The sequence below is a fragment of the Dasypus novemcinctus genome, chromosome 30, assembly GCF_030445035.2.
Source record: "Dasypus novemcinctus isolate mDasNov1 chromosome 30, mDasNov1.1.hap2, whole genome shotgun sequence".
Classification (NCBI taxonomy): domain Eukaryota; kingdom Metazoa; phylum Chordata; class Mammalia; order Cingulata; family Dasypodidae; genus Dasypus; species Dasypus novemcinctus.
Window position 1 is genome coordinate 16,404,914 of NC_080702.1, and position 20,426 is coordinate 16,425,339.

General features: G+C 44.1%; 1 non-coding gene across 1 annotated transcript; it reads right to left on the reverse strand.

Moving 5' to 3' along the window:
- Positions 1-8,552: 8,552 nt before the first annotated feature.
- On the reverse strand, positions 8,553-8,614 carry LOC131276972 (U7 small nuclear RNA). Its single transcript, XR_009184186.1, has one exon. It is a non-coding gene; the product is annotated as a U7 small nuclear RNA (small nuclear RNA).
- Positions 8,615-20,426: the final 11,812 nt, after the last annotated feature.

Sequence of the window (20,426 nt, forward strand, 5' to 3'; positions counted from 1 at the left end):
TGGTCACAGCACAGGGTGCGTTGGTGGTGGCTGCAAAGCCAGAGGCATTGCCTGTGCTGGAGGAGAACACGGCGGGGGTGGACCCAAAGGCCAGCTGGAGCCTGGCGTGGCTGCCCAAGGTGAAACCTCTAGGTATCAACCCACCAAAGCTAGCAGTGGTGATGTGCAGGGGTGCCTGGCCTTCAGCAGAGGGTGAGGTGGAAGTTGCCAGGTTTTCAAATTGGAAAGAATGGTCAAAGCCGAGGTTTCCAGGAAGCTGCCCACCAGGGACTCCAAATAGGAACTGGGGCGCTGCTACAGTGTTAAAGGGGAGTTTACACTTTGGGGTCGGGCTGCAGAACCCAAGTGTGTGCAGGCTGGGGGTGTCTGTTGCTGAGGCAGCGCTGCCGCTGGATGTGCCTGAAAGGCCTGGTCAGATGGGAAGAAGCTGGCACTGGAGCCAGCAGGAGGCCCACAGAGCAGTGGAGGGGGGAGGGATGTGGTATTCATCGGGGTGACCCGACGGTCAGCGGAAGGTGGGAAGTCAAGGCTGCAGGTGTGCTGGTTGAGGGGCTGGAAGTGGCTGCAGAAGCAGCCTCTGGAAGGCCCGTGGAGTGAGGGTCCCCAAGGCCCAGTGGTGGGAGGGGTGTCCATGAGAAGGAGTGAGGAGAGTCCACACACACCGGAATCGCTGAGCTCATTCTGAATGTGATGGGATACCTGCAGAGGGAGGAGGTGCTGGGAGCTGTGTGGAACTCAGAACTGGCATCAGTTGCAGCTGTCACAGACTCTGGGATGCACAGGGACTCCTGTCAGGGGTCTCCCCGAAATTGGCTTGACCATGCAGCAGCTGCAGGAGCAGGCTCTGGGCTTCTTTCACAGTTCCCACCTTCTGTGGTGCCGGGATCCAGGGCAGAAGAGGGCCTAGCACACAGCCCAGTCTGGTTGGTATCTGATGGTGGGGTGGCAGCAGGGCTCAGCGAGGTGAAAGAGGCTGAGGGGAGAGGGTGTGCCAGCATGTCAGGTGGGGCTGGGACAGTGAGGAGAGGATGGGTCTGCAGAGTAGCATTTCTTCTGAGGCAAAGGACCCACCGAGGTGGCCACTGCAGTGGATCCCAGGATGAGCCCTGGGCCTGGGGAGTCCTTCCCACACCTCCTCAGCTGTGAATTATTGTGGGGGATGCAGAGGCAGCTGGTGGAGGAGCAGTCCAGGGGCAGGCCAGGGGATGTACTAGAAGGCTCTGAGGTGCTGCATTCTGGGGTGCTTCAGTCTTACCACCCGGGGAACTGTTGATTCATCCAGCGCACTGCTTCCTTTTCCTGGGTCTAGATCCTCAGCAGTGACTCAGTACCCTAGCTGGTGTGTGTGTTTGTGTGTGTGTGTGAGAGTGTGATGGCAGCCTCAGGTGGGCCCGTCACCTGTGTGACAGCAGAGGAATTTTACATTAATGGTGCCTGGACTGTCGAATATGGGTGAGCCATCCCCTAACTTTTTCTGCTCTGAGGTGACCAAAGCCTGATTGATCTGGATATTTCTCGGGGTTTTCATGGAGGCCAAGGAGATAGGAAGATGCCCATCCTCACTCACATTCTTTGTTTATCTGTAGAGCAGCTGGGAGACAGACAGGGCTGGATCTCTCCTCTTCTCAGGGGCAGCAAACCTGGAATGGAGCTCTCTGAGTTCCTGACAGCATTTCCTATGTGCATGGTTCAGAGAGATCCAGGAGTTGTGGGTGGAGCTGCTTTCTGTGCTTTGGCAGGGAGTTTTCTCTTAAGGCCCAGGTCTGGGCAGGAGGGAGGCCAGACCTCCCCTGACTCTCAAAGGCCTAACTCAGACTCTGCAGTCCCAGAGCCATCGGAACCCTTTTTTCATTGTCTTGATAGGTCTTTGGCCTTGTTAGGAGCACAGCTTGCCCAGGGAACTGCACCCCTAGGATTAGGAATGCCTGGTAATTCAAACTAGGGGGCCGTGAAATGGAAAGTCATACGTAGGTTCCTCCAAGAAACCAGACCCCAGTGACGACCACAACCAAAAATGCTGTAAGTTGTGTCTAGTTCAGGGACATCATTTGTTTGTCATTGGTTAGAATTCCTCTCTAGGCCACTAGAATTAGCAACACATATTCAACCATAGCTATTTATGTTCTTTTTCTTTTTTATAAACTTTAACCTCTGAATACTTAGTGTGTGATTTCAAAATGTGTTCTGTGACTGAAAGTACAAAAAGAAAAAACAAAACCAATGTCATGCTCTAGCCAAGAGAAATGAATATTTTTGTTCGCCTAAAATCCCTGTGTGCCACTCTTTTAGCTGCTTAATTGTATGTCCTAGATAGAGGCCATTATGGTTCTCCTGTTTTTGACTTTGTTTGGAATTGTTTTTAGTGTTTGCTCTGGGGATAACTTCTCACATACTAATCAGTTAATTTTTTAACAATTCAAATAAAACGTAGATCCCTCAGAGTCATATAGAATATTTAAACCCTTCCTCTTGGTTATACTTGTCATATGCATTGGCCATCTACTCCCAAAATGGTCTAATTTCTGCCAAATACTCATTCATATATTAATTTAATGGTATCTGTTCCTGAAGTTCAAAATTTTCCTCTTATAATTATTTTTATTCTTCCTGGAGATGTTTCTTTTGCATCTTTATAGAAGCAAGTTGTCTAGTGATGAATTTAGATTTCTCTGTCCTCTCCGTTTTCTTTTTTGCCTTGAATCCTTGGACAGTTTTTGGTGTATGTAGTATTCTGGGTTGATATTATTTTATTTCAGCACTTCAAAGATCCTGTTTTACTCTCTTCTGGCCTCTGTTGGGTCTGAGGAGAAATGACAGGCCTTCAAATTGTTTTTCTCCTCTAATGTGTTATTTTTCTTAGGGTCCTTCAGAATTTTTCATCTTTGATTGTCAGCCGATATTTTAAATGATGTGTCAGGGTGTGATTTTCTGAGCTTCTCAGATCTGTGTATCACAAGGTTGGGTAGTGTTCAGGCTGTTTTAGCCCATATTTATTCTGAACCATTCTGTGTCTTCTCCCTTCAGCATTTAGCGTGAATATTGACTGTCCTACAGGTTTCTGAGGTTCTGTTAACTTTAGTTTAACCTTTTTGCCCGCTCTGTGTTCTTCATTATATCACGTTACTGCTCTAAGTTCCATGTCACTGATTCTTCCCTCTGTTACCTCCATTCTCTTATTTATCCCACCCAGGGAACTTCTGAATTGTGGGTTGTTGTGAACTTAGAAAATGAACATACATAGCATCATACAGGGCTCTCAACCTCACCCTACCACCAATGCCTTACAATGTCAAACATTTTTAATCATTAAAGAGCATCCTCAAAATATTACTAGTAATCAAAATACCTCATGATGGTGTATTTTTCCCCAAACCCACCCTATTATCATTATTTTTATATGATTTATATGTGAATATGCATAAACAATAGTGTGTAGTGGAAGTTGTGAACTTAACAAAGCAAACATGCATAACATCATAAAGGGGTCCCATACATCAGCCCACCGCCAACAATGTTCATTGTTACGTGACATTTATAACAAAATATGAAAGAATGTAATCAAAATCTTACTACTAACTATAGTCCTTATCTTACATTTGGTGTATTTTTCCTCCAACCTATCCTATTATTGCTTTTAAAATATTTTTTTTGACAGAAGTTGTAAACTTAGGAAACAATCATACACATGTGTAGAATTCCCATACAACACCCCTCTATCAACATACCACTGTGTGATGGCACATTTGTTAAAGATTATGAAATAATATTGGGTTATTATCAGGTTTATAGCTTACATTTGGCACATTTTTTCCATACTCTCACATTATCAACACAGTACATCTTTGGCATATAAGCATGAATATTACGCCATTATTGTTAACCACAGTCCGTAGGTCATTTCAGTTGTATTTATCTCATGGTTCTCCATATTCCCACCCCCCCCTGCAACAGTGATGTATATCTCCTCTAGATCACAAAGGACACGCTGTCCTCTGTACCATCAACCGAAATTCTCATCCACCTCTGTGTTTACTGTGTTAGCCCCTAGATTATTCCCTAGCTGTCTGTCAATTTGCCTTTATATCCCTAGACTACACTTTTCAGTCACATTCCCATTTATATAACAGATGTTAATCACTATAATATATTACCATCAGCTATATATGTTTTCACCCTTTTACAGTACTCTTAATTAAAACGTCTACATAAATTAAATATCAGTAGTCCATGTCAGTCCTGCTCTTATCTCCTTGAAGCATCCACTACCTACTACTGAGTCTTCAAGATACTTTACTACATTTTTTTCCAGAAGCTTTATGGTTTTTGCTTTTGTATTTAGGATTTGGTTCTATTTTGAATTAATTTTTGTATAAGATGTGAGGTAGGGGTCCTTTTTCTTTCTTCTGGCTGTGGATATCCAGTTCTCCCAGCACCATTTGTTGAATGGACTGTTCTCCCTGAACTGGGTGCATCTGACAGGCTTGTCAAAAATCTCTTGACCCTTGATGTGAAGAACTGTTTGTGTTCCTTGAGAGAATCAGTCGATCTCAATAGTTTGGGTAGTCTCGTATTCATGCCCTCAGCATTGTTGCAAGTATCTGTAAATCTGGGCCCTGAAGTAGTGAAGATTGATTGTCACTATGGGCCATGAGGGGAGGAGGGGAGAGGTATAGAATAGATGGAAGCAGGGTAACTAGGGGGCAATGAAATTGCTCCACAAGATCATGTAACGATGGATATAGGACATGTTAATGTACACCAAAAATGTATGCAAGTCTATAAACTAAAGTGTAAACCATAATGTAAACACAGGGAAACTAAAAATTTAGAAATTTTACAGTCTGAAATACAAACCGTAATGTAAACCAAAATGGAACCAGGTTTGGAAGCTATGTTTCAAAATCTATACATCAGCTGCAGCAAATGTAACATGAACATGTAAAAAGATCGTTGCTGGGGAAGGGGGAAAGGGTTTGATATTGGATATATGGGAGTCCCCTCTATTGTGTATGTGAATTACTGTGATCTAAAACTTTTTTGAAGACAAGGTTAAAAATTAGAAAAAAAAATTAAAAAAAGAGGAATGAATGTAGACACTGAGGAGATGAAAGAAAGTGCCTTGCCACTGTACATACAGGGCAACACCTATTACAGTGATGAAAGGCAAAAAGTTAAAAACAAAGCTTTATGATATTTCTTATTTTTATTAATACACCAGTTAATTTTTTCTTTATCTTAATATTTCTAAATTAGTATGTGTATTTCTAATCTTTAAACCCATCAGTTTATTTCATTTTCCTATTAAGTGCATTTGGCAATATATTAGACTTCATTGTTGAAGACATTTTGGACCACAGAGAGTTTCACCTATGGGGAGGGGAGGAGCACTGTTGTGGGTTGTTATTGATGTGGGTAGCATGGTTGGGAGGGTGTTCTCCAGGGCATGTATATAGGGGCCATAAAAATGTTCTGATATATGTTGGGTATTTTTATAGTAGTTACAGTTACAAACGACAACTGAGGGAGTACGGAGTTCCTACTCAGGAGAGCTCTGTAACATTCCCCGATGGAACAGCAGTAATCCCCCAAGTGCAACAGCAAAGACCAACAAGGAAGGATGGTCCAACGATGAGCCCTTGATAATGATGACTATGCTTATGAGGCTGTGTGCCTGAAATGTGAACTAGGCCTAGAGCTGCAGGGTGCCTAAGAATTACCTCTTGAGAGCCTCCATGTTGCTCAAATGTGGCCAATATCTAAACTAAACTCAGCACGTAATGCAATACCTTCCCCCCAGTGTGAGACATGACTCCCAGGGATGAGCCTCCCGGGCACTGATGGATTATTACCAGTCACCAACTGGTGATGCAGCTAGAAAGAGACCTTGAATAAAAGGTCAACTCAGACCAACAGAGTATCTCAGCCTTCATATAGGATGTGTTAAAAACTGCTGTTTTACCTTGTATAAAAGGGGGAAATGGCAAAGAGAAATGAGTATATATGGATGACAGTCTTCAAAAAAGAGTTGGGGGGGGTCATCAGAGTGGTCGTGCTTACGCACACCTCAGCAGGACCCCAGAAACAGCTTCAGGAGATACAACCCTAGGTACTGGTTCTCCTGAAGGCTATGGAGACCCACAGAGTATATGGTCATGGCAGATGGATTTTGAGTTCTTTGCCATGTCAATAGGCCCTACTTTGGAATTTGTGCTCCTGAGAGTGATGGAGCTGGACTCAGATATGACATGTCTACACATGCCTCTTGTGTCACTTTTACTGAGCCTGGGGTTCATATTATGTATGGTGTGTACTCAGGGGACTTGAATCTCTGAACGGCCCTTGTACCAGCTGGGCCCTGAGCCTCAGCAGAGTTGCAATCCCTACTCTCTGTTTCATTGGACTTACCCAGGTCAGCTAACAGGGAGGTTAAGATGGTCAACCACCACACCAGGGAACAAAGAGTGCCTACAACTGCAAGCAGGAGAATTGCAGCCATCAGTCATGAGGAATCTATGCCTCTTCTTTATAAAGAGGTAGAGTGGACATCACCATCCCCAGGGTCCACGGAATGGAGGAATAAAACATGGGTTAGAGTGGACTTAAGTGATATTGTACTATGAAACTATTGTGACTAGTAATAGAAGAAATGGTATCATTGACGTGAAGAATGTGGCCACAGTAGATGCTGTGGGCAGGGAGAGGGAAGAGAGATGTGATGAGCGGGTATTTTTGGGACTTGGGATTTTCTTAAGTGATATTGCAGGGTCAGATGGTGGACATTATATATCCTGCCATAACCCACTGAATATACTGGGGGAGAGTGTGAACTACAGGGTAAACTATTATCCACGTGGTGCAACAGTGCTCCAAAATGTGTTCGCCAAGTGCAGTGAGTGTGCCACAATAATGGGGGAGGTTGTTTGTGTGGGAGGAGTGGGGTGGGGGGATGGGGGGTATATGGGAACCTGTTTTTTAATAATATAACCTTTTTTGTGATGTATTTATCTTCAGAAAAATACAGATTACAAAAATGATGGAGGTGGGAGTTGGGGACTAGGTTATATGGGCACCTCTTATGTTTTTTTAATGTAACATTCTGTGTCATCTATTAACTTTAATAAAAAGAAATGTGTTAATAAAATAAAAACCGATGGTTTGTGAAACCATCACTTCATTTCCATTAGTCTGTGTGTCTGTCTTTATTTCAGTGCCATGGTGTTTTCACCAGTATACCTTGGTAATAAGATTTTAAGTCCAGAAGTGAGAGTCCTCCAACTTCAGTTTTCTTCTTTAAAGTGTTCCTGGTATTTAGGATCCCTTAACCTTCCAAATAAATTTGATAATCATGCTTTCCAATTATTTTAAAAATGCTGTTGGAGTTCTATCAGAATTGCATAGAATCTGTATATCAATTTGAGTAGAATTTACATCTTAATGATATTTAGTCTTCTAATATGTGAGCATGGCATTTTCTTCCAGTTATTTACATCTTTTTAAATTTCTTTTAACAATGAGTTGTAGTTTTCTGAATACAAGTGATTTACAATGTTAGGTTGATTCTTAAATATTGGTGTTTTATCTGTCATTTTATTTTACCACTCTTTTGACACTTTTGGTTACTTTTTCTTATATACTCTATATTTCTAGACTCTCCTGATTTTTCTTTTCAGGCTGTAACATATCCTTTAATATTTCCTGCAAAGCTGGTCTCTTGGTTATAAACTCTCTCAATTTCTGTTTATCTGTGAATGTTCTAAACTCACCCTCAATTTTGAAAGACAGTCTTACTGGGTATAAGATTCTTAACTGGAAATTTTTCCTTCACAGTATCTTAAATATATCATACCAATGTTGTCTTCTTTTTATGTTTTTTAAGAATACCCAGTTTACTAGGCGAACTTAACTTTATTGTTAAATATGGGGAATGTGGGAAGCACATGTGACTCATGTGATAGGGTCTCTGCCTACCATAGGAGAAGTCCCAGGTTTGGTCCCTAGTGTCTCCTGGTGAAAAAGAAGAGAAAGTGTGCCTGTATGGCAAGCCATTGTCAGCGTGACGAGCCAAATGTTTGCACTAAGCCAAGTGCCCGTATGGTGAGCCGAGTGTCCTTATGGTGAGCTGAGTGTCCACATGGCAAACTGAGTCCCCACTTGGTGAGCCAAGTGCACATGTGAGTGTCTGGGTGGCATACTGAATGCCCACACGAGTGCCTGTATGGCGAGCCAGTGCCTGCATGTTGAGCTGAGTGCCCACACAATGAGTCAGCACCTGTGTGAGTCATGCAGCAAGATGATGACACATTAAAAAAGAGACAAGGGAAGAGTCAAGGTGAAGCGCAGCAAGAGACCAGGAACTGAGGTAGTAGAATTGACAGGGAACTTCTCTCCAGATTAGAGTTCCCCAGGATGGAATCCTGGTGAATCTTAAAGGACAAAGATGAGAAGAGAATACAAAAAAGAGAAATTGATAAAGAAGATCACACAGCAAATGGACACAGACAGCAATAACAGCAGGGCAGGGGATGGAAAGAAAAAAAAAATATGGGGAAAGTAAGGGTCTTCCAGCAAGAGCCAGAAGACCTACTGAACAAATTCTAGAAGACCTGTAACACTCACCACTCTCTCTTGCCTCCATGGGAACTCTGTACTTAATCTTATTGGGTGTCCCTTATATGTTATGCATTGGTTCTCTCTTGCTCAGAATTCTCTGTCTTTGGTATTTGACATTATAATTAATATGTCTTGGGGTTGTACTCTTTGAAATTATACATAAGAGAGTGCGTTGTGCTTCTTAGATATGTGTATCTATGTCCTTTAATAGGGTTGTGAAATTTTCTACCGTTATTTCTTAAAACATTCCTATTACCCTTTCCCCTTTTCTCCTTCTTGGACACCTGTTACACATATGTTTGCACATCTTTTGTTATCATTTAGTTCCCTGAGACCTTGTTCAATTTTTTCCATTCTTTCTTCCACTGTTCTTTTTTACTTTTGCTTTCAGAAGCTATTTCTTCCAGCTCACCAGTCCTTTTTTCTGCCTCAAATCTGTTATATGAGTCCAGTATTTTTAAAATTTCATTTATTGCACCTTTAATTCCCATAAGATCTCCAGTTTTTTCTGTATGTACTTTGAAATTTGTGCTCTTCCAGTGCCATCTTTTTTTAATTTTTTATTAAGTTGTCTTCTCTTTTTAAAAGATACATAGATCACAAAAAATGTTACATTAAAAAATGTAAGAGGTTCCCACATATATCGACTGTCGCACATTCATTGCTTTTGGTGAATACATTTTGGAGGACTGCTGCACCACATAGATAATGGTTTACATTGTAGTTAACACTCTCCCCAGGCCATTCAGTGGGTTATGGTAAGATATATAATGTCCAGCATCTGTCCCTGCAATATCATTTAGGATAATTCCAAGTCCTGAAAATGTCCCCACATCTCATCTGCTCTTCCCTCTTCCTACCCTCAGCAACTACCGTGGCCACTTTCTCCAGATCAATGCTCCAGTTTCGACCATTAGTAGTCACAGTAGTTCTATAGTAGAATACCTGTAAATTCACTGTAATCTGTATTTTATTCTTCCATGCTGTGGACCCTGGTTTGGTGATGTCCACTCCACCTCTATATCGAGAAGGAGCTTAGAGCCCACATGGTTGATGGATGTGATTCTCCTGCTTGGAGTTATAGGCACTCTCAGCTCCCTGGCATGGTGGTTGACCATCTTTACCTCCTAGCTGACCTGTGTAGTAAGTTCAACAAACCGGAGAGTAGGATTTGCAGCTCTGCTGAGGCTCAGGCACATGCCCAGTCCAGAGATTTAAGTTCCTTGGTATATACCAACCCCAACCAACCACAGGTTCAGTAAAAGTGACATAAGAGGCATGTGTAGAAAGGTCACATCTGAGTCCCAATCCATTAGACTCAGGAACACAAATTCCAAAGCAGGGCCCGTTGGCAAGGCAATGGATATATTAGGCTTCATTTTTGAAGTAGTTTTGTACCATAAGGGGGTTCAAGTATCGCAGGCGAGGAGCATCAGTGTTGTCTTAATATACCTAATCTCTTTAGTCATCTCGTTGAATTTGTTAAGGTGATTTGTTTGAACATCTATGATTAGTTGTCTCAACTCCTTTATGTCATCAGAAGGCTTACCTTGTTCCTTTACCTGGGTGATATCTTCCTGTTTCTTTGTATGGATTGCAGTTTTTGTTGGTATCTTGCCATCTGGCTTACTAGATGTATTTATTCTGGGTGCAGTTTCTCTCCTTAGTTTAGGGTTTTTTTGCCCTTTCTCCCTTGCCAGTTGTGTAGTGGGAGCCAAGGGTATAACTGGTGTTGAACGCAGTGGAGACTCAAGCTGCCCTTGTTTCCCAAGGACTGATGAACCTCCTCCCTTCTTTCTCCTTTGCAGGGTATGGATAGTGCCACAGCTGTGTGGAATGATCCAGGGTGCGCAGACCTAGACTGTAGTCACCTAGAGAGACTGAGGAAGCTTAAAGTCCCCTCCCCTGCGTTGGCAGGGATAGAGCTGCAGGTGTGGGCAACATGCTATGCTGTGCATGTGCAAAATGACCATAGTTGCCCTGGTAGTCTTCCCAGTATTCAGTCTGCCAGCCGAATGTTCCCGCAGTTCTCCAGAGAGGCTGGTGCAGGGCCCGCCAGCTTCCTCCCTGGTAGAGGTGGGGCTGATGCCTAGGCTAGGGCTGCAGGCTGATCTCGGTACAAGAAGCCAGTCCCTACGTTCACTATGATTTTCAGCCAGCCCAGCTTCCCCTCATGCTGGGGGCAAAGTCAAAATGGTGTCCACTGGCATCTTTCTGACTTGGACAGGTTCAAACTTTACCTGTTCTTAGGGTTCTATTTCAGCCAGCCATATTTACTAATCACTAGCTGCAGTTGGTGGCCAACCATCCCTTCCTTCCCTGTTTTTTGGAAAGGGAGCTTCCAATTCCAGAATAGCCCCTGAAGCAGTCAGAGTAGAATGATTGTAGTCCTCTGAGGCATTGTCATTATTTTCCTGGAGAGGCTGGTGAAGGGCCCCACAGCCTCCTCCCTGCTGGAGGTGGGGCTGGGGCTTAGCCTAGAGCTACAATCTGCTAAGGATGGAAAGAAGGCTGTCCTTACATCACTGGAATTTTCTCCTTGTGCCAGGGGCAGAGTTAAAATAGTGATTACCAGCCTTGTTGCCGCCAGTGTGCACTGAGGAGCGGCCTGGGGGCCTCCCGAGGTGCCACTCCCGAGGTAAGGAGGAACAGAGCACAATAACACACAGTAACCGCTCTGGAGAGGCAGGCTGGTGGCACAGGTCTGATTTATTAGGGAAGTGCAATAGCTTATAAGGGCTAGGGTGGGGGTTGAGGGGAGTGTGGCATGCGCTGATTGGCTGGGCAAAGGGGACGGAGTGTATAGGTTGCTCGCTCTTGTTGCTGGGGGAAGAAGCAGCTTTCAGATGGGCGAGCCAGCTAGCGCTGGGGGCCATCTCGGTACAAACTGAGCCATTTTGCTAGGCTGAGATGTGCTGCCTACAACACAGCCTCTTTCTGACTTGGATAGGTTCAAATTTTAGCCATTCTAAACATTATACTTCAGACTGCCTAATTTACTTTACTAATCAGTATCTGAAGCTGGTGCCCAGTCTTCTCTTCCTCTGCCTTTTTTGGGAAGTGGAACTTCTGATTGCAGCTGAGGAATAGCTCCGAGATGTCTTATGCTGCCTCTGGAAGATGGGCGCCAGCCTCTAGGGTGCGGAGTGTTCTACTTATAAATCTTCTCTGCAGATGGGCAGTGTCCTCCTTTCATGCTTTCAGAGATGTTGCAGGATGCTCTTCTGGTCTCCTGGAGCCCCCAAACAGGTGCTTTAGTAGATAGCTCAGTGTGATTACTAACTGTCCTGTAGCATGAACTGACTCTCGGAACTCCTTAGATGTTTTATATCTAGCTCTAAAGTTTCCCTTTTACATCTTTTTGTTGTTCGTTTCTTTGTTTTGAACTATTTTTTCTTTCACTCCAAGAAGAGTATTTACCTTTCTCATTGAGCAGAGACTTAATAACTGCTTTGTTTCATCATTCTTTCTGTGGTTCCTTTGGGGCTGTATCTGCTGATTGTTTTTTTTCCCCTGGAGAACAGACCAGATTTTTCTAGTTCTTTATATGTCATGTATGATATGGCATGATATCCTGGTTGCATGTGCTTGTTATATAGTTGTGAGACTTCTGAAAGATTGATTTTGCTAGTTGGAGCCTCTTGCTATTCCATATGAATTTGAGGATCAACTGTTTCCATTTCTCCAAAAAAAAAGACTGTAGAGATTTTGAGAAGTATTGCATTTAATACGTAGATCGTTTTAGGTAATATCTTGCCATTTATTAGGTCCTCTTTAATTTTTTTCAGTAGTGTTTTGTAGTTTTCATTGTACAGATCATTCATCTCTTAGTTTAAATTTATTCTCAGGTATTTTTTTCTCTTTTAGGTGCTGTAGTGAATAGAATAGTTTTTTTTTAAATATATTTTTTATTTTGTTAGAAGATAAATAGATTACACAAAATTTTATACAGAAACGTAAGGGGAACCCAAATGCCCCACTCTCCACACCCCCCACCCTTCTCCACATTTAACAACTTCTTTCATTAGTATGGTAAATTCACTGCAGTTGATGAACACATTTGGAGCATTGCCACTAAGCATGGTTTACCGTTTACATTTAGTTTACACTCTGCCACTCAATTCTGTAGGTTATGGCAGGGAATTAATGTCCTATATGTGTCGTTGCAATGTGATTCAGGACTATTTCATGTCCCAACAATGACCCCATATTTTACACCTCCTTTTCCCTCTCCCTGCCTTCTGCTCCTCTAGTGGCCAGTGTTTCCACATCAATGATAAAATTTCTTCCATTGCTTGAATTACCAGTATGTCTGTAGTAGAATACCAGTAAGTCCCCTCAATTCCATATTTTATTCCCCAATCCTGAAGATTCTGGGATGGGTGATGACCAGTCAACCTCTAACTGAGGGGTGGCTTCAATCCTATATGGCCAGTGAACTGGAGAGTAGGTGTTGGAATTAATGGAAATGGTGGTTTTTTTCCTTAATTTTTAAAAAATTTATTGAAGTGTATCACTCATACAGAAACATATGTAAACAATAAGTTTATATTAATAATTTTGAGCTTACAAAGGAAACATATATAACATCATACAGGACTCTTATACCTCACCCTACCACCAATACCTTGCTTTCTTGTTAAACATTTTTCAGTAATGGTTAAAGGGCAACATCAAAATATTTCTACTAACCAAAGCATTTTTTCCCCAACCAACCTTATTTTGTTATCTTTATCTCATTTATGTATAAACATACATAATAAGTGTATAATAAAAACTGTGAACCTATAAAGCAAACATGCATGACATATGTATGGGATCCCATATATCGGCCCTCCATCAATACCTTTCATTATCGTGAGACATTTTTTATAGATTATGAAAGAATATCGAGGAAATTTTACTACTAATTATCCTTTTCTTATATTTGGTAGGTTTTTCCCCAACCCACCCTATTACTATTTTTTAATGTATTTTTATGACAGAAGTTGTAAATTTAGAAAATAATTGTGCACATGTGCAGAATTCCCAAACAAATCCCTCTATCAGCATACCACACTGTGGTGGAATATTGTTACAGATTATATGATGATATCATCCAGTTGTTACCATATCCATAGTGTACATATGGCACATATTTTCCATACTGCACCATTACCTACACAGTACATCTTTGGCGTAAATGCAGGAATACTACATTATCATTAACTAATCAATCCATCTGCCGCTCCAGTTGTGCTTTTCCCATGTTTTCCTCTCCCACCATATTGTATATGATCAAATAGTGATGTGCATTTGCTCCTTCTGACAAAGGATACTTGAATCTGTACCGTCAACCACAATTCTCATCCACCTCTTGGTTTTCTGCGCAATTCAGTTCCTAGGTTATTCTTTAGGCATTTACAAGTGTAGACTGTTGAACGAGGGGCTCATTGGGGTAAGGATGACGGAGACAGACTGACTCCGGAGACGGGTTCATGATGCACGTCTGCTTTATTGAGGAAGTTGCAGCGTTTATATAGCAGTTTGGCTTATGGGGCATAGCTGACAGATGGAGGGCTCACGGGAGGAGGGCGAGGTGGGGCTGGAGACATTTGGCTCAGTGCCGGTGCACCATCTTTTGGGTGTGCCCAAAAGCGTGTGGACTAGAGAGAGTGCTCATCTAGTTGCTCGCAACACAGCTAGGCTGAATGTCTCTGCCTCTCTACCTACATCTCCCCCTCTGTTATTAACTAGAGCCTACTATACTAATTTCCTTTCTTCAGTTTTTTGGGATAAAGCTTGAAGGCTTTTGTTGATACATCAATAGACAATACATATGACAACAATTAAGATTCCTATTATAAGCCATAGCAGAAGGTTGGGAGGTGATAGGAGGGACTGTACGTGCTCTAGCATTGCAGCTAGTAAAGAGGTGTCTACTCCAGAGGCTCGGGTGTTGTTAATCTATAAGATTTGGGATGTTAATAGTTGGGTAAGGCTGAGGAACTGTGGAGCGTCTGTGTCCACGGGCATAAGAAGAGGCGAATGTCGTACTGCGGTGCAGAGCAGCTGTCCGCGAGTGGAGTTTGCTGTGAAGATCAAGCAAATGAGGAGGAAGAGGGTTTCGGGTGTTGCAGGGGTAGGTGCCATACGTTGGGCTTCTGTGCATAATGATTTTATGTTTCCCCATGTGATGCGACACGTGGGATGGGCAGGAGTACGGTGTTGATGGCGTCGTCTCACAGGGCCGCCTTCTTCTCGCCTTTCTTCCAGGGACAGGTTATTTATGTCGCCTGCGAGTTGAGTGACTGTCTGGGGGGTCATCTTCGGCGGCGGAGGATCGGCCATCTCGTTTTTCGGTGGGCAGGGCGAGCTGTATCAATATGCTGGGGACCCAGATGGGCTGGTCTGCGTTTTCTGGAAGGACACAAGCAGACCCTCATCCCTGTACTAGCAGGGGATGGGGCCCATTCCATTGTTGCGTCAGGGGGTCTTTCCAGCGCACCAAGGGCACTGGTGTGGGTATAGAGTGGAGTCCTCCCCAGTGCTTGTTGGCGGGAGATAGACCTTCAGAATTGAAAGAAAAGTAATTTAATGTAATTAGGGCTTTTGTTATGATGTTTTTGAGTATATCCCTAGGGTCCTCCCCCTTTTGTTTTATTATATGTTGTTTCAGGGTGGCATGGGCGTGTTCAACGATGGCTTGACCCTGTGGGTTGTGTGGGATGCCTGTAGATGTTTGACCCGCCATTCAGAACAGAAGGATTGGAAGGATTGGGAGGTCTGACAGGGTCTGTTGTCTGTTTTTAAGGCCCATGGCACCCCCGTTTGTAGAATGGCCTGCAACAAGACAGAAGTAGCATGACGGGTACGCTCACGAGAGAGAGCGGTGGCAAACACAAATCCAGAATATGTGTCAATAATTACATGGACATATTTCAGTGTCCCAAAAGAGGAGACGTGGGTGACGTCCATTTGCCATAAGCTGTTATGATGTAACCCCCTTGGGTTGACTCCTTGTGGTTGAAGTGGTCCTAGTGGTAACAGGGGACACACTGCGCGCAGGCGCGAGTTAGATGTTTGCATTGTTGGTGAGAGAGCGAATGAAACAGCCGCTTGAGGGCATGTGCAGACATATGGAATTTGGCGTGTAAAGTGGGTGCTTGATCAATAGCAGGTGCAGTGAGTATTAATGGATTCGTCTGCTTGCTGGTTCCCTCGTGCTAGAGGGCCAGGCAAACCAGTATGTGCTCTAATATGTTGTATGTACCATGGCTGTGCTCTATTTTCAAGGATAGCCTTAGTTTGGGTTAACAGGTCATCTAGTTGGGTTTTTCTTAAGCGGAAGACTGCATGTGGAAGGCTATGTAGGGTTTGTGCCGCATATGCACTGCTGGAGAAGATATTTATAGGGATATTCTGACAATGATTTAGCACAAGGAAGAGTGCATATAGTTCTCCGAACTGTTCTGAGCCGTCATGGGGGCATTTTGTAATCCGATCCATTTGTTTTTGTTGTTTTAGGAGTACTACATGGAATGACTTATTGGCGTCTGTAAAGACAGGGGTTTCATTTGGGAGTGGCTTGGACGGCGGGTAAGCGTTCTCATGGAAACTGTACGGCAATTGCTCGAGGGTGGAGAGAAGTTTGTGAGCGGGCCAATGATGATCTATTTGCCAAGGAAATCCTGCTACAAGTGTTTGTATTTCGAGGTTGGTTTGGAGGAGGTGGGTGATATGCTCTCCTGTAAGACGCAAGATCAATTTGTCTGGCTCCTGGCCGTAGATGCTTTTTGCTGTGTATCGTAATTTTCTCCCCAGTAGGTAAAAGGCTGTTGTGCGTTAATTGGGGTGTGATTTTGCTGAGACTGTTAAAGGAGAGGTGCACCCAGTATAGGGGCTCATTTTGACATAGAACTCCAGTGGGCATTCCTTGGGTTGCTAATGCTATGGCAAGGAGAGGTTTATGAGGATTAAATTTGGCCAGTTCTGTGTTTTGCATTTGGGAATTGATATATTTTATGACGTCTTCAGCTTCAGAAGTGAAGACATGACGACTCGTGGGATTGGGGTCTCCCCCTAAAAGGGAAAAGAGGGGGGCTAATTTATGCGATGATAGGGATAGATGTGGTCTGATCCAGTTTATGTCCCTGCAGATTTTCTGCAGTTCACTTAATGTGCAGTTTTGTGTTATTGTTAGAGATGGGGACAAGGGCTTGATGCCCGTATTGATACGACATCCTAGAAAGCTGAAGGGCGATTTAGTTTGCACCTTTTCAGGGTGATTTGCAGTCCCAACTGTTTTAGATTATGGAGTAACACCTTAAAACAGTTTGTTAGATGATCCTGATCAGGGTGTGCTGTGAGAATACCATCTATGTAGTGGATGATTTGGCAGTAAGTTTGCAGTGGTAACGTGGCATTGCCTACGAAATTTTGACATATTGTGGGACTGTTTTTTCATGCCTTGGGGGAGGCCTTTCCATTGGTACCGCTCAGCTGGCAGAGCATGGTTAATTGCCAGAACTATGAAGGCGAAATATGGGCGGTCTTGTTTATGCAATGGGATGGAAAAGAAACAATCTTTTATGCCTATTATAAAAATATAACTATTTTCTTGTATAGCTGAGGGATGGGGGCCCCCCGTTGTGGTGAGCCTATCTTTTCCATGTGAGAGTTGGTGGACCGCGGGTCATGAAGGAAGCGCCATTTGCCTGTTGCTTTCTTTTGTATAACAAATACAGGGATATTAAGGGGGCTGGTAGTGGGCTCTAGGTGCCCGAGGTCTAGCTGTTGTTGGACAAGGATTTTGAGTTGAGTGAGTTTTTCACGAGGCAGGGGCCACTGGTCCACCCAGATGGGTTGTTTAGTATCCCATTTTAGGGTGACTGGTAGGGGTTTCATGATTGTCATTAGTGGTGGAGCAGTGGCCTTTCGGATTGGGGGAACTGGTCAGTTGTTAGGACGGTTCCGAGCTGAGGCATTTTGTCTCTGCCCCATAGGGTATTAGGGAGTTGTGTCAACACCAAGGGTTGGAATTGTCCTGCAGTACCATCTGGGTCTGCCCAAGTTAAGGGTTTTGAAACTTGGCGGGAAGTTTTTAAGCCATCCACTCCCTGAATAATGGGCCCGATCTGTAGGGGCCATTCTGGGTCTAGCTCTTTACTACTTAGGACGGAGATATCCGCCCCTGTATCAAGCTGCCTTACTATGGATTTTCCATTGATATCTAGGGTTATCCACGCTTTGTTTTGGGTGATAGGGACCGTCCAATAAATGCCTGGATTTAATCGAGTTTCCTCTCTTACTGGTGGGGCTGAGAGGTGCCCCGCTTCTCATTTAAAGGCAGTAGGGTTTCTCCACGGGCGTTGGTGTGAGACCTACAATCGCGTTTCCAGTGGAGCCCCTTGTGGCACCTAGGACAGATTGGATTTGGCTTGCCAGGAAAGGATTTTTGTGACTGTTTTTGCGGGCATTCTCTCACAAAATGTCTAGTAGAGTGACAATGGAAACAATTGCCTGAGTTTGATTTGGGGGATACCTTGAGATGCTGGGCTAGGGTGGCCACCAACATGCTTGTGGATAGCGAGCCGACGTCACGACAAGCTAGCACCCAGTCTTCCGGTGTGCCCTTGCACAACAGAGCGATCGCTCTATGGCATTCGCCCTTGGCCCCCTCCCATTAAAGGTCCTTTACTAGCATGTCCGCTGCTGTGGCATGGGTGACTTTTCTCTCTACCGCTTCCTTAACTCGGCCAAAAAAGTTAACAAAGCCTTCATTAGTGCCTTGTACAAGGTTAGACATTTGAAGGGGTTTACCTTTTGGATTTATTTCTTTGAATGCTCTCATAGTGCATAAACGGCATTGACCAAAATATTGGAGGACCCTGTGGCCTGGACAGTAGGAGATGCATATTGGCCCTCTCCTTGTAGGGATTCTGTGGGAATATTAACTCCAGCAGCCACATTTCTTTCTCCCAGTATTTCAGCCTCATCATAATAGAGTGCTTTCCATTGGATATAATCCCCAGTGGGTAATAGAGCGCATGCTAGGTTTTTCCCGTCAGTGGCACAATTAAGGTCTACATTGAGGTTTTCTAATAACGTTTGTGCACATGGACTGTTAAGGCCATCCTCTTGCATGACACGGCGTAAAGTGGTGATTGTTTTTTGTTTATGGGGATACCGTTGTGCTGGGCGGGCAGCAGTGGGGTTTACAATAACAGGATAGAAGTGGGGTCATGATTCTGCTCCTGTGTTAGAATGGGCATCTCGTTGCTGGCAAAGCTGGGAGAAGTTAGTTAACCATGGACTGCTGGTAGGAGAGTCTGAGGTTTCACAGGGAGTGCCCATAGCCCAGGCTTCCTGGGAAGCTGGGTTCTGTGGAGGGGGAAGTTGCGAAGTGGGAAGTGCTGACATGGGGAGTTTTGCCGCAGAGAGTTCCTTTGGCGTGGGGACTCCCATAGCAGAAAGTTCCTCGGTAGTGAGTCTCTTTTTTTATTTTATTTTATTTTATTTTATTTATTCATTTTTTAAAAAGTATTCCATTCAAAAAATATGAGGTCCCCATTCACCCCCAGTGCCCCCACCCCACCACTCCCCGCACAGTAACACTCTCCCCCATCATCATGACACATCCATTGCATCTGGTGAGTACATCTCTGGGCATCGCTGCACCCCATGGCCTGTAGACCACACCATAGCCCACACTCTCCCACGTTCCATCTAGTGGGCCATGGGAGGACATACAATGTCCAGCAATTGTCCCTGCAGCACCACTCAGGACAACTCCAAGTCCCGAAAATGCCTCCACATCTCATCTCTTCCTCCCATTCCCCACACCCAGCAGCCACCATGGCCACTTTCTCCACACCAATGCCACATTTTCTCAATTATTAACCACAGTAGTTCATGAATAGAATATCATTAAGTCCACTCTAATCCTTACTATATTCCTCCTTTCTGTGGACCTAGGCTTGGTTGTGTCCATTCCACATCTATGTCAAGAGGGACCTTAGATTCCACATGAATACTGGCTACAGTCCTCCTGCTTTCAGTTGTAGGCACTCTAGGCTCCATGGTGTGGTGGCTGACCTTCTTCAACTCCATGTTAGCTGAGTGGGGTAAGTCCAATAAACCAGAGTGTAGGAGCTGAAGTCTGTTGAGGCTCAGGGCCTGGCTATCATATTGTCAGTCCAGAGATTCAAATCCCCTAGACATATCTTAAACCCCAGCACCAACTACAGTTCCAGTAAAGTAGCATGAAAGGCTTGTGAAAAGAGTCCAGCTCCATCACGCAGAAACACCAGCTCCAAAGAAGGGCCAACGGACATGGCAGTGAACTCCATCTGCCATGACCATAGAACCTGTGGGTCTCTTTAGCCCTCAAAAGAACCAATACCTGGGGTTGTATCTACTTTATCTGTCTCTGAGACTCTGCTCAGGTGTGCATAAGGGCAATCCTTCTGACAACCTCCAGACTCTTTTTTAGAGACTCATTGCCATATAAATTCATTTGTCCTTTCCATTTCCCCCTTACTTTAGGTCAGACAGCATTTTTAACTCCTGTTATTATATGTAGACAGGGATGGTAGTGAGTCTCTTATTGGGTGGCTCTGCCTCTTCTTAGCGTCAGGTGGTGCTGGGGGGCCAGTAGCATTGGTGTCTGAGCTGATGGCCCCCACAAATTCCAATAGAGGAGAGTATAGGGCATTAGTATAGGGCGGTGTAGTCGAGCCCCACAACTGTGTGGGGGTTAAGGTCTAAGGCGGCGCTGCTGGGGAGCAGTCTGCAGGCATTATATCAGGGATAGGGGCTGGTTCGTCTTCCGGAGC